Raw genomic sequence first — 10782 nt, 5'->3', positions numbered from 1 at the left:
GCTTTTTTTCCTTTGTAAGATGCTTGAGGTTGGGACTGTCTTCCTGGTTTCTTTCTCAGCAACTTTATTATTGGTCAATTATTCATTGTTTTATGAATAACTAGGTATAACCAGGCATGGTAGTAAATAAACCCTGTAATCCCAGCGCTCAGATGTAGCGGCAGGGGGATTGTTGCAAGTCTAGAAGCCAGCCCAATCGACACAGTGATTTACAAATCAGACAGGCATATATAGTGAGGCCAAGGAGTCCAGTGGTATTAACAAACAAGAATGAAAAGAAAAGCCCCGTGCAAAAAACAAAACCAAGTTTATTGCTCTGTTTGGCATAGACAACCACAACTGAGGTTTCTCAGCTCAGTGAGAGCAGCGAGTGTGGCGCGCTAGTGCAGCCTTTTTACTGGGAGAAGACAATAGCAGAGAAATATGAAAGGAATAATCAGCATGAGTTTAGAGGCAGTTGAGATGTGTGTGAGACACCAACACTATAATATTAGACAGGCATCCAGAAGCAGGCTAAGAGACAAATATGAGCAAGGGAGCTTCATCTCTGCCACAGATGTGAACTGCAGAGTCCCAAGAATAGCCAAGTTACCATGGAAACAAAGAAAACAAGTATGTAAAGAACCACGATGACAAGCTCTTCATGGTTAGTTGCTATTTCCACAGTGTATATAATGTGAAAAATAAGCAACCTAGCTACTCAACAATAGGAATAGGTTGAGTAAACACACACACACACACAACACACACACACACACACACACACACACACACACACACACACACGAATACAGACAATGGCTTATAAGATTGAAGATCTTTATGCATGATCAGAAATGAGAGGGCCAGGTTATATTAATTTTTTCAAACACATGTAGAATCATGTTGCATGGTACCTTTTTGATGGAAAATGTCAGAAGTAAGAATATATAAACATAGTTTCTTTTATTTCCATAAAATGAAACAGTAGAAGAGTAAAGAAGAAACTAATAAAAAATGACCACCTGCAGGCCTAGAGGAGAACAGGAGAGATGGAGTCAAGGCTAGAACAGCTCATTGTGCATCACATACATTGTTCTAATTTTCAACCAAGGAAGTGTTAAATCCTCAGGGTATGAACTTAGGAAAATAAGGCAGTGAGAATGCACAGCCATGTGTCTGGTGGGAGAGAGTTAAGAAGCATGTGTTTCCAGAGAGGAACAGGAGACAGCAGAGAAAATTGCCCATCCTGTAAGAGCTTGAATTAGAAGAGGTGGAGTCAGAATTTACAGGCAAAGATGGATGCTCCTGGGCCCCTTTGGCACATCCATCTGGTCAGTCCCCCACAGTCCTTATTCTGTCCTCTCCTGAACCTTCGGCGCACGTTCCCACTTTGGGTCATACTATTGTTCTACCAAAGTGGGCATCCTTCCTGCCATTCCCCACCCACAGGACACTTCCATCACCCAAACCCCACCTGCCCAAGACACCACAGAAGTCCCAGAGCTGAGCAAGCCCCAGTCCCTCCCTTAAAAGGTTAGGGTTGATGGGCAGCACGGTCTTCTAAAACAACTTCCCCGGCAGGTGACATTTACTCTAGGAACACATCACCAGGTAAGACATTCCCTCTCATCAAGCCAGAAGGAAGCAAAGGGGCAGAGCCAGCCCACTCTTCTGAGCCTCCAGGCGCTGGTCATGGGCATTGGTTGATTTCTTCAATCCATATCTCTTTATCCATGGGCTTAGTCACACTCCTTTATTCTTGTACCTCTAATGGTACACAACTGTCCAAATAAGACCTGTGAATATAGGCACGATCATCCTCATTGTATGGAGAAAGAAGAGGAAGAAAATTACAGAAGTCTTTGGCTCATCAAGGTTCTATTCTATTCTTTCTTTCTATCTTTTTCAAATTATCCAAGCAGGCCTTGAACTGGAGTTCTTCCTTTTCTTTCTGAGTCGCTGGAATTACAGGTGTGCCCCACCAGGCTCCCTGCTTAGGGAGTACGATTAGCTTCATGAGCCTTATAAAGAGAAATAATAACTTGCTCTGAGAGGATTGCAAGGCTCTTTCCTTGAAAAAGAATCTTGATGATCGAAAGGCTTCTGGATTTTTCAAAAGCTCATTCAGTTAGCACACATATTTTTCTTGTGTGTGGAGGCCAGAGGACAACCTCAGCTGCCATTCCTCAAGGGCTCTCCACCTTGTATTTTGGAACAGAGTTGCTCATTGCCCAATTAGGCTATCTGGGTGGCTGGCAAGCCCCAAGGATCTGTCTGTCTCCACCTCTCTCATGCCGGGATTACAAGCATGTGCCATCATATATGACTCTTTATGTATGAGTTCTGAGATCAAGCTCAGGTCTTCAGATTCTCCATGCACATGGTACACATGCACATGGTACACACACACACACACACACACACACACACACACACACACACGCAGGCAAACACTCACATGCATAAAATAAAATAAATACAAAGAGTCACGTGGCCCATGACATGACCAAGCTCTGCACTCTTCCCATAGCTGTCATATGTGTCCTGTCTGTAGATGGCTCCCACCTGCACCCACTCTGGTAAGTTATGGCCATAGCCTCTCCCATGTCTTAATTCATTCTCCTAAGCTGGATTTAGAAAAATCACTTGTCATCCTTGAAGATTCAAAGCCAATTCTTCTTTCCTAAGGTTTTCTCTCCACCACTTTTGCCCAGGCCACAGTCACAGTTCCATTCCTCACACCCCCATCCCTGATTCATTCTTGGGGGTGACCGCACCTATTGCAATGCATGAACTCAGAGGCAACTGAAGAGACTGGAGGAGCCATCCACAGTGTTGGAGGCCCTGCACTAAACTGTAGGCTGTTTCGTCTCCATGCATCGAGGCCTGACATCGATCCCCTACTGTGTGACGACCCTCGTAGCCGTGATTCACTGCCTAGACAGGGCCCTGAACACTGGAGCGTTTTCATTCCTATTAGGCTCTGGCGTTGCACTTACATTCCATTGAAACTTGGCCAGAAGTCACAGAAAGCTTGAGCTGTGCTTTTTCCCCCATCTAGAGGCACTATGAACTGGATGAAGGGTTACCTGTGCTCTTAGTGTTCATTATCCTACAAGGACGAGCAAAAGCAGGTGAACTTAGGTATGCAAGCTTAGCTAGCGTCTAGAGTCAGGAAGGCTGTAGAGAAAGGGTTTGGTTCAAAGACAGGAGGCTAAATGAATTAAAAGTAGGAAAGTGGCAATACCCCGTGGCCTGGGTATTGCTTAGAGGGAAGAGAGGGCGGGGATGGGGAGACAAGAGGCCATGGGGAAAAAATTTTCTTTCGTCCTTCAAAGGAGAAAAACCAGAGATGGACTTAGTACTTCGTTGTATGAACGAGCATAGGAGAAGAGGATGTCAAGTGCCAGGGTTCAAACCCACCCCTGCCCACATAGTTTGGGGCAGGTAATTTAGCCTTTCATTCCTGTTTCTACTCTGAAATTCTAATCTATTAGTATCCTTCTTTGGAAAAGTTAAATGAGATAATAATATAGGATAAAAGTTCTGGGGCACAGAGTGGCCACACAGTCACTACTAGGTTCTGTTTCACTTCAACCACGGTAACAACATGGTAGTCTGGTACACAGCTGATCTGCTCTAATTGGGGTATAGGCTGTGCCTTGTAAATTCTAGCCAGTCCACATTATTCACGTTAATTTATTATCCAGCTGTGATACCTTGGAGAATGAAATAAAGAACCACTAGTGTTCCTTTGCTGTGATAAAAATATCCTGACAAAAAGCAACTTAGGAGGGAGTTGGTTTCAGCTCACAATTCTGGGTTAAAGCCCATCATTGTCAGGAACTTCAAACAACCTGGTTGGCTTTGTTAACTTATTATAACCTAGACTCATTTAGGGAGAGAGTCTCAGTGACTCTCCACAGTCAAGGGCAGAAGAAATGAACACATTCTGCTAACTTGCTTGCCTACCTGTGTGCAGCTAGAATTCTTCACTCTTCTCTAGTTCAGGACTCCTGCCTAGGGAATGGTGTCACTCACAGTGGACTGGGTCTTCCCTCCTACACCAATTCAGTTCATTTAGAAAATCCTCCAAGGCATGCTCACAGGCTGACCCAATGTAGACAATCCCTCACTGAGACTCTCTCCCTAAATGAGTCTAGATTATAATAAGTTAACAAAGCCAACCAGGATAATTAGCTACTAAGCCAAGGTGGCATAGATATATTGAGACTACCTAGGGAAAACTAGGAAGAGAGAATGAGAAACTGGTGTAGACATGCCTGAGATCTCATTGTCAGTGACCACAAAGAGTATTCATCTATTTGGTCTGTTGGGATTCGATTCCTACCCTGCAATGCTCATCAGAATCACCAACGGCATTAGAAGAAAAATCTAGGCCTTGCCTCAGATGTTAGATTCAGAATCTGTGGGACATGAGTGAGCGTGTGTGTGTGTGTGTGTGTTCAAAGCCAATTTTAACACAAAGCCAAAGCTGTGCTCACTGATGAGCTATGAAATTCCAATTTTGTGGCTTCTCTCAGCTGTTAATGTCAGACAATAAGAATAAATTAAATTTCCATCAGCTCTTATCATTGCAATTATTTTCATAACTCGTTTCATTTGGACTCTACCATAGCCGTCTTCCGTTCTGCCAAGTAAACACATAGAGGTGGTCTGTGTCACTCTGGAGCTAGACCCAGATTTTCAGTGTAGAGATTTCTACTTTATATGGTCATTTGTTGATTAAACATCGATAACGTGGCAAGGTGATTCCAAACAGTTGCCCATGCAACCCATGGCGATGTGGATTTCAGTCACCAGGCAGATGCTGCTGTGCCATCTACCACCTCATCAGCTTTCCGTTTCTGGATTTGGACACAAGAGGAGCCACACAGTAAATGCCTCTTTTTCTCATTCACTCACCACAGTGATATTGAGATGCAGCCATGTGAGGCATGTAGCTTGTTCTTTCTTTATTCTGGAAATGTGTATGTGTGCATAGAGAATAATTTTCAGTGAGCATGTATGTGTGTTTCCAATTTGGTGCTTTTACAAATAATGTTTGAACATGCAAGCAGGAGCCTTTGTGTGGCTATGTATCTTTATTTCCCTTAACCGTCAAGGAGAGAAACCACTGGATCGGAGGAGAGGCCATGTGGTGTGTGTTTAGCTTTTTAAGAAATCACGTTTTTTACTCTCTTGCAAAGTGAAGGCAATGTTAGTAGTATGATGTTGGGATTGTAATTCCCATGTCCCCGATGACTAAAGATGCCATGCTTGTGTGGAACTGAAAAGTGGGGGTGTACTAAAGGCTTGGTTCCAGTTTGGGGTGCTATAGGAATCTGGCAGAAACCTTTAAGTGGTGAGGCCTAAGAGAGGTTTTAGGTCTTGGGAGGTTGTGCTCTTAGTGGGATTTGTGGGATGCTGGCCTCGTCCTCTTTCCCTGTGTCTAGCATCTGCTGTGAGGTAAACAGGCTTCCTCCACCACACACTCCCTTGGGGATAGGCTTTGCTACCACGAGGCCAGTTTGTCATACTGTTGTTAGCTACTTCTCTGTTGGTGGGATAAAATAGCATCACCAAGGCAATTCAAGGAAGAGTTTGTTTGGGTTTGCAGTTCCAGAGGATTGAGGGTCCCTCGTGGCAGGGAGCACTGTGGCAAGAGCAGGAAGCTGAGGGCGCACATCTTAAATCACAGCATGAAGCCGAGACAACAAACTAGAGGTAGCTGGATTCTTTCAACTCTCAGAGCTCACTTCCAGTGACAGACTTCCTCCAACAAAGCCACACCTCCTCAACCTTCCCAAACAGCACTGCCAACAGGACCAAGGTGGTGGTACACCTAAGCCTATGGGGTTTTTTGGTTTTTCGAGACAGGGTTTCTCTGTGTAGCTTTGCGCCTTTCCTGGAACTCACTTGGTAGCCCAGGCTGGCCTTGAACTCACAGAGATCCACCTGCCTCTGTCTCCCAAGGGCTGGGATTAAAGGTGTGTGCCACCACCGCCCAGCATGGGGAACATTCTTATCCAAACCATTCCACAAACCCAAACTTCCCAAACCGTGAGCCAAAGTGCACCTCTCTTCTTTTTAAGTTGATTGGATAGTATCTCCAATACTCTGTTAGAGGAAAAGAAAGCTGATGAACAGATGATGCTAAGCATATTTTCATGTACCTTTAAACCAGTTGTGTATCTTCCCTTCTGTGGGTCTATTCACGTTGCTTTTCTATTCTCTGGATCGGCACTTTTATTATTGAGTAGTCACCCCCATGCAGGCCTTCTAGACACAAATTCCATAAGATGTTGGCAACGCCTGCCATCTCTCCCATGTTTTGTTTTATCTGTTCATTTTTAATGCTCTGTTATCAAGCGGGATGATCTAGTTCAGTGGTTGTTGGTTTTTATGTCCTGTGAAAATTCTTCGAATCTAAGACCACAAAGAGCTTTCCCTATCTTCTTGTAAACGGCTTTGTCTTCAGGGGCCTGGAGGGGCAGCACAGCAGTTGTGAGCCCTGACTGCTCTTGACAAGGACTCAAGTTCGGTTCCCAATGTCAGCTTGGCAGTTCACAACCCTCTATGACTCCAGTTACAAGAAATCTAAGACTTCTTTCTGGCTCTGAGGGCACCAGATATGCAATGGTACACATACACACATTCTGGCAAACACCCATATATAAAGTAAAAACAAAGCTTTACAATGAAGAAAGTTGTGTAGCCTAAACCTTTAAGTTCACAAATCCATGTCAAGTTCATGTTTGTTGTACAACATAAAGAACAAATAAATGGTCATCTTTTTATTATGATGCCCAGTTTCTCTTTCCCATGCATTGAAAACACTTTTCTTCCACCACTGACTTGCTTTTATACCTTTGTTGAAAACCCAGTTTGGCTACCTTTGTGCAGTCTGCTCCTTGAGTCCGATCTCTTCTGTCCACCCATTCCCCATCCTCTCATTAACACAATACAGCTTTAATGTCTACATCATCTTCATAAATCATGAAGTTGGTACAACTCCGCCAACATTGTCATTTTTTATTGGCAATCCTAGACCATTTGCATGTCCATATAAATTGATCAATTGAGGGTTTTTTTTAAATCGTCTTGAGTAGGTTTTGAAGAGTTGCCTATTCAAAGAATGTGCTCATGTACATTATTGGATTTGTTAGAAAATCATCCAAAATATTCAGTTACTGTCTATGTCTTCAGGAGTGATTCAAGAGATTACACACGTGTGGACACACTAAAAGGGAAACAGAACAGAGTAGAAACTTCATCCCATAATCTAGACTTAGCTGAGACCCCAGAAAAGTATCTCTTAGGAGTCTAAGAACATTGGCAAAGCTGAAGGTCCAGTCTCAACAGATTCTTTGGTTCCCTTGCAGTTATTGCCTCTTCCTCACACAGCCCCATGCTCAGCTCAGTTCAGGAGGACCCATCTTCAGATTGCTGGTGCATCATGCAGATCTTCTCCTCCCCAACCCTTGCCTTGTGCGTTTCATCCATCTATGCATCCCTGAATAACAAACTCTGCTTCTTCTACCCAAAGTATGCTTCTGTCCAAGCTCCTCCCTTCTGGTGTGGCAGATGCAAAATGAGAGAGAGAGAGAGAGAGAGAGAGAGAGAGAGAGAGAGAGAGAGAGAGAGAGAGAGAGCACTTTGAGCTCATTTCAAGTTGTGCATTTTCTCCTCTGGAGCTCAAAACCCTAAAAGCTGAAAACAAGGGCAAGTTTGTGCAGTGTCCAATTCTATCCGTTATTTTTAACATCAGGAAGGTATGTCACCACCCGTGACTGTACCATGGCTGGGGCCCAGCACTGAACTTCTGAGCTGCTTCCTACATCACACAGATAACTCATAGAAACTTTCAGCTAATTAAATTTGAACTCTATTATTGAAATTTGTACACAGAGAGCTCTGTGCAGGAGTTGGAGAGCAATAGTCATAATGTCTCTTGGGAAGCTCTCTCTGGATGTGGGGGGAGCAGAAAGGGGATTAGCAAACTGGCGTGTGCTGATACACACAAACTAGGAAGTTCAAAGTACCTCTGGGAGCACAGACAGAGGGTTTGTCTGGGATTGATGTGGGTATGTTTTAGAAAGTTCTTTCAGACCGTCTCCCTCCCCACATCTGAAGAATGGTAACCTACATAATCTCCCAAATACCCTTTGTGTGAACTTTAATAATCTTATAAATTGTATTTTCTCCAGGTAGCATCCCAGCTCCATTTTTCATTAGGTTCCAGAGACTCAAACAAGCCTGCTTTCACAGCACATACATTAAATGGCATGTCAAGATAACAGAGTTATTATCTCTGCCTGGGAAAAACAGTTTGGAGATGAAAAACATGCTATGAGTAAAAGGTAAATGAGAGGGAGCAGGAGGCGGGGAGGAGCCGTCGCTCCTGGCTTCTGTGAGCAGAGAACGCACATGCGAATCTGCCGACTGCGTTCTCAGCCTTGCCCGCACTGTGCTCTTCTCACCTCAAGGAAGAAAACTGCTTTTTCTGAATGGGAGAAGTTCAAACACTCTCCCAAACTGACCCCAGGAGGTATCTCAGTAGGAAAAGGTACTTGCCACTAAACCTGAAGACCTGAGTTTGATCCCTGGGACCGATAGGTTAGAAGGCTAGAACCAGTTTTCACTAGTTGTTCTTTGAACGCCACACTTGAGCTGTGACACCAACACCAGCAAACACACACACACACACACATTCACAAACACACACACACACTCAAACTAAATACAGAACTACAAACAATTTGAAAAATAAAATTTGCTCATCCAGCTGGCTGGACACTTGGGTATTGTTAGAAGAATGTCCACTGTTCAGAAGGATGACAAGGTTCAACGAGAGAGGAAGGCAGACACCAGAGGCTAATGGGGGTGAATATGGGCAAAGCACAATAATTTACATGCATGAAAAAGCCACAAGGAAGCCCGCTGGAAATTTTAATTTTAAAAAGTTATTTAAGACTCATCTGTCTGTTGGGGCAAACAGCAACCATCTGATTCTTTTGAATCAAACAGCGAGCTTTGATAACTTGAAGAGGTCTCTGTCTCTCCTGCTTCAGCATCAGGACCCCAGACCCAGGGAGTGCTTGAGTGAGGATCACCAATAGACTTATTTATTTATTTATTATGACTTGACTTCTTTTCTTTTGAAATTTCTCTGGAATTCTTCTCAACAAATGGACAATGGTTTTCAGACATTACTGGGCCCCGGCTGCAGCCTAGGATCACACAGGACCTCAAGGAGGTTTTTGTCTTTGTAGATTCTATCTTCCAATATGTACCATATTGGAAATTAAAACTGAGAAAAATTTTAATTGAAAATAACAAAAACAAACCCAACAGCAATAATAACAGCACCAATAATAAGCCTATATGTGAGAAGATAATGAATATATTTTTGTGAGAAGAAACTGTTTTCCAAATTCAAAAATGGGGGTGAAACAAACAAACAAACAGAACTGGAGAAGAAGCTCGGAGGTTAAGTACACCTGCTACTCTTCCAGGAAGCACAAGTTTAGTTCCCAGCACCCACATCTGGATGCTCAGAACATCCAGGGACTGACTCCTTTAGGTCTCCAAAGGTACCTGCACACATCTCTCACACACATAGATAGATAGATAGATAGATAGATAGATAGATAGATAGATAGAATATAAAATCTTCAAAAATTTTTATATTAAAAAGATATTAATAATGATTACCAAAATATTCTAGCTCTGGATTCTGTCTTTATTTCTTAGCTGAAAGAATCTCTAAGAGACATTGCTCATCGGCTCTTTGAAGTGTAGACACTACACACAAAGCAAGATTAATGCTGAACCTTTGCTTATTTATCTCATCTCTCAATAATTAGGTGGTTAATTAATGTCCTTCAGAGACAATCGGTAAGAGTTTCTTTTCTCTCGCAATCATTAGGAACTTATGGAATTAACGTCGCTAATCCTATTACCATTATTCATCCTCTGTAAATCCTTCCTGATTCTCACACTGTCTCACTTCTAGCCAATGGCGACTTTATAGATGAGTTTTAAGGCCTCATGACATGGTCATGCCATCTCTCATGGCTGCCTTCACTGTGGCCAGTCTGGCCTCAGGTGTTCGACACAGACCAGCTGCTTCCTCAAAGTGGGTTGGTTCTTCTCAGAAGGTGGAGTGCCATCTGATGACGTGTTCATTGCAACTACACTGAGAATTGTTTCTAGGTACTTTTAGAAGCCAAATTTAGGAAATGAGTTTTTCTTTTAATATAAAATATATCATCGAGGGTAGGGGCAGCAAGATGACTCAGGAGGTAGAGGCACTTGTATGCTGCCCTGATGACCTGAGTTCAATCCCGGATCCTACAAGGTGTCACAAGAGAGTTGACACACAAGAGTCGTCCTCTGGTCCCCAAATCCTTGCCTTGGCACACCTGCCCCTGCATGCACACGTGCGCACACAAACACACACAATATTATTAAATTTAGATACACCATGTTTCCAAGTAACAAATTATCAGTATATAGTTCAGAAAGAACATTTTTATTTGTTTCCAGTTTTCTTCTTTCACTACACTGATTTAACCTTCTAGAATATTATTAATTGGCTATCATTTAAAAGATCTGTTTTCTGTTTGTAACAATGGAGACAGAAGAATCCCCCTTTACAATAAGAGATAATTCCTGCTGAGTTGTCAGTTAACTGTGGTCTCTGGGTCAGTTCTGGACCAGTCCACCTCCCCCTTTTTGCATGACCCATGAGTTAAGAATGATTTTTGCATTTTTAAATGACTGGGGGGGGGGGAA

The sequence above is a fragment of the Peromyscus leucopus genome, chromosome 9 (genome assembly GCF_004664715.2).
Source record: "Peromyscus leucopus breed LL Stock chromosome 9, UCI_PerLeu_2.1, whole genome shotgun sequence".
Classification (NCBI taxonomy): domain Eukaryota; kingdom Metazoa; phylum Chordata; class Mammalia; order Rodentia; family Cricetidae; genus Peromyscus; species Peromyscus leucopus.
This window is presented reverse-complemented; position numbering follows the sequence as displayed.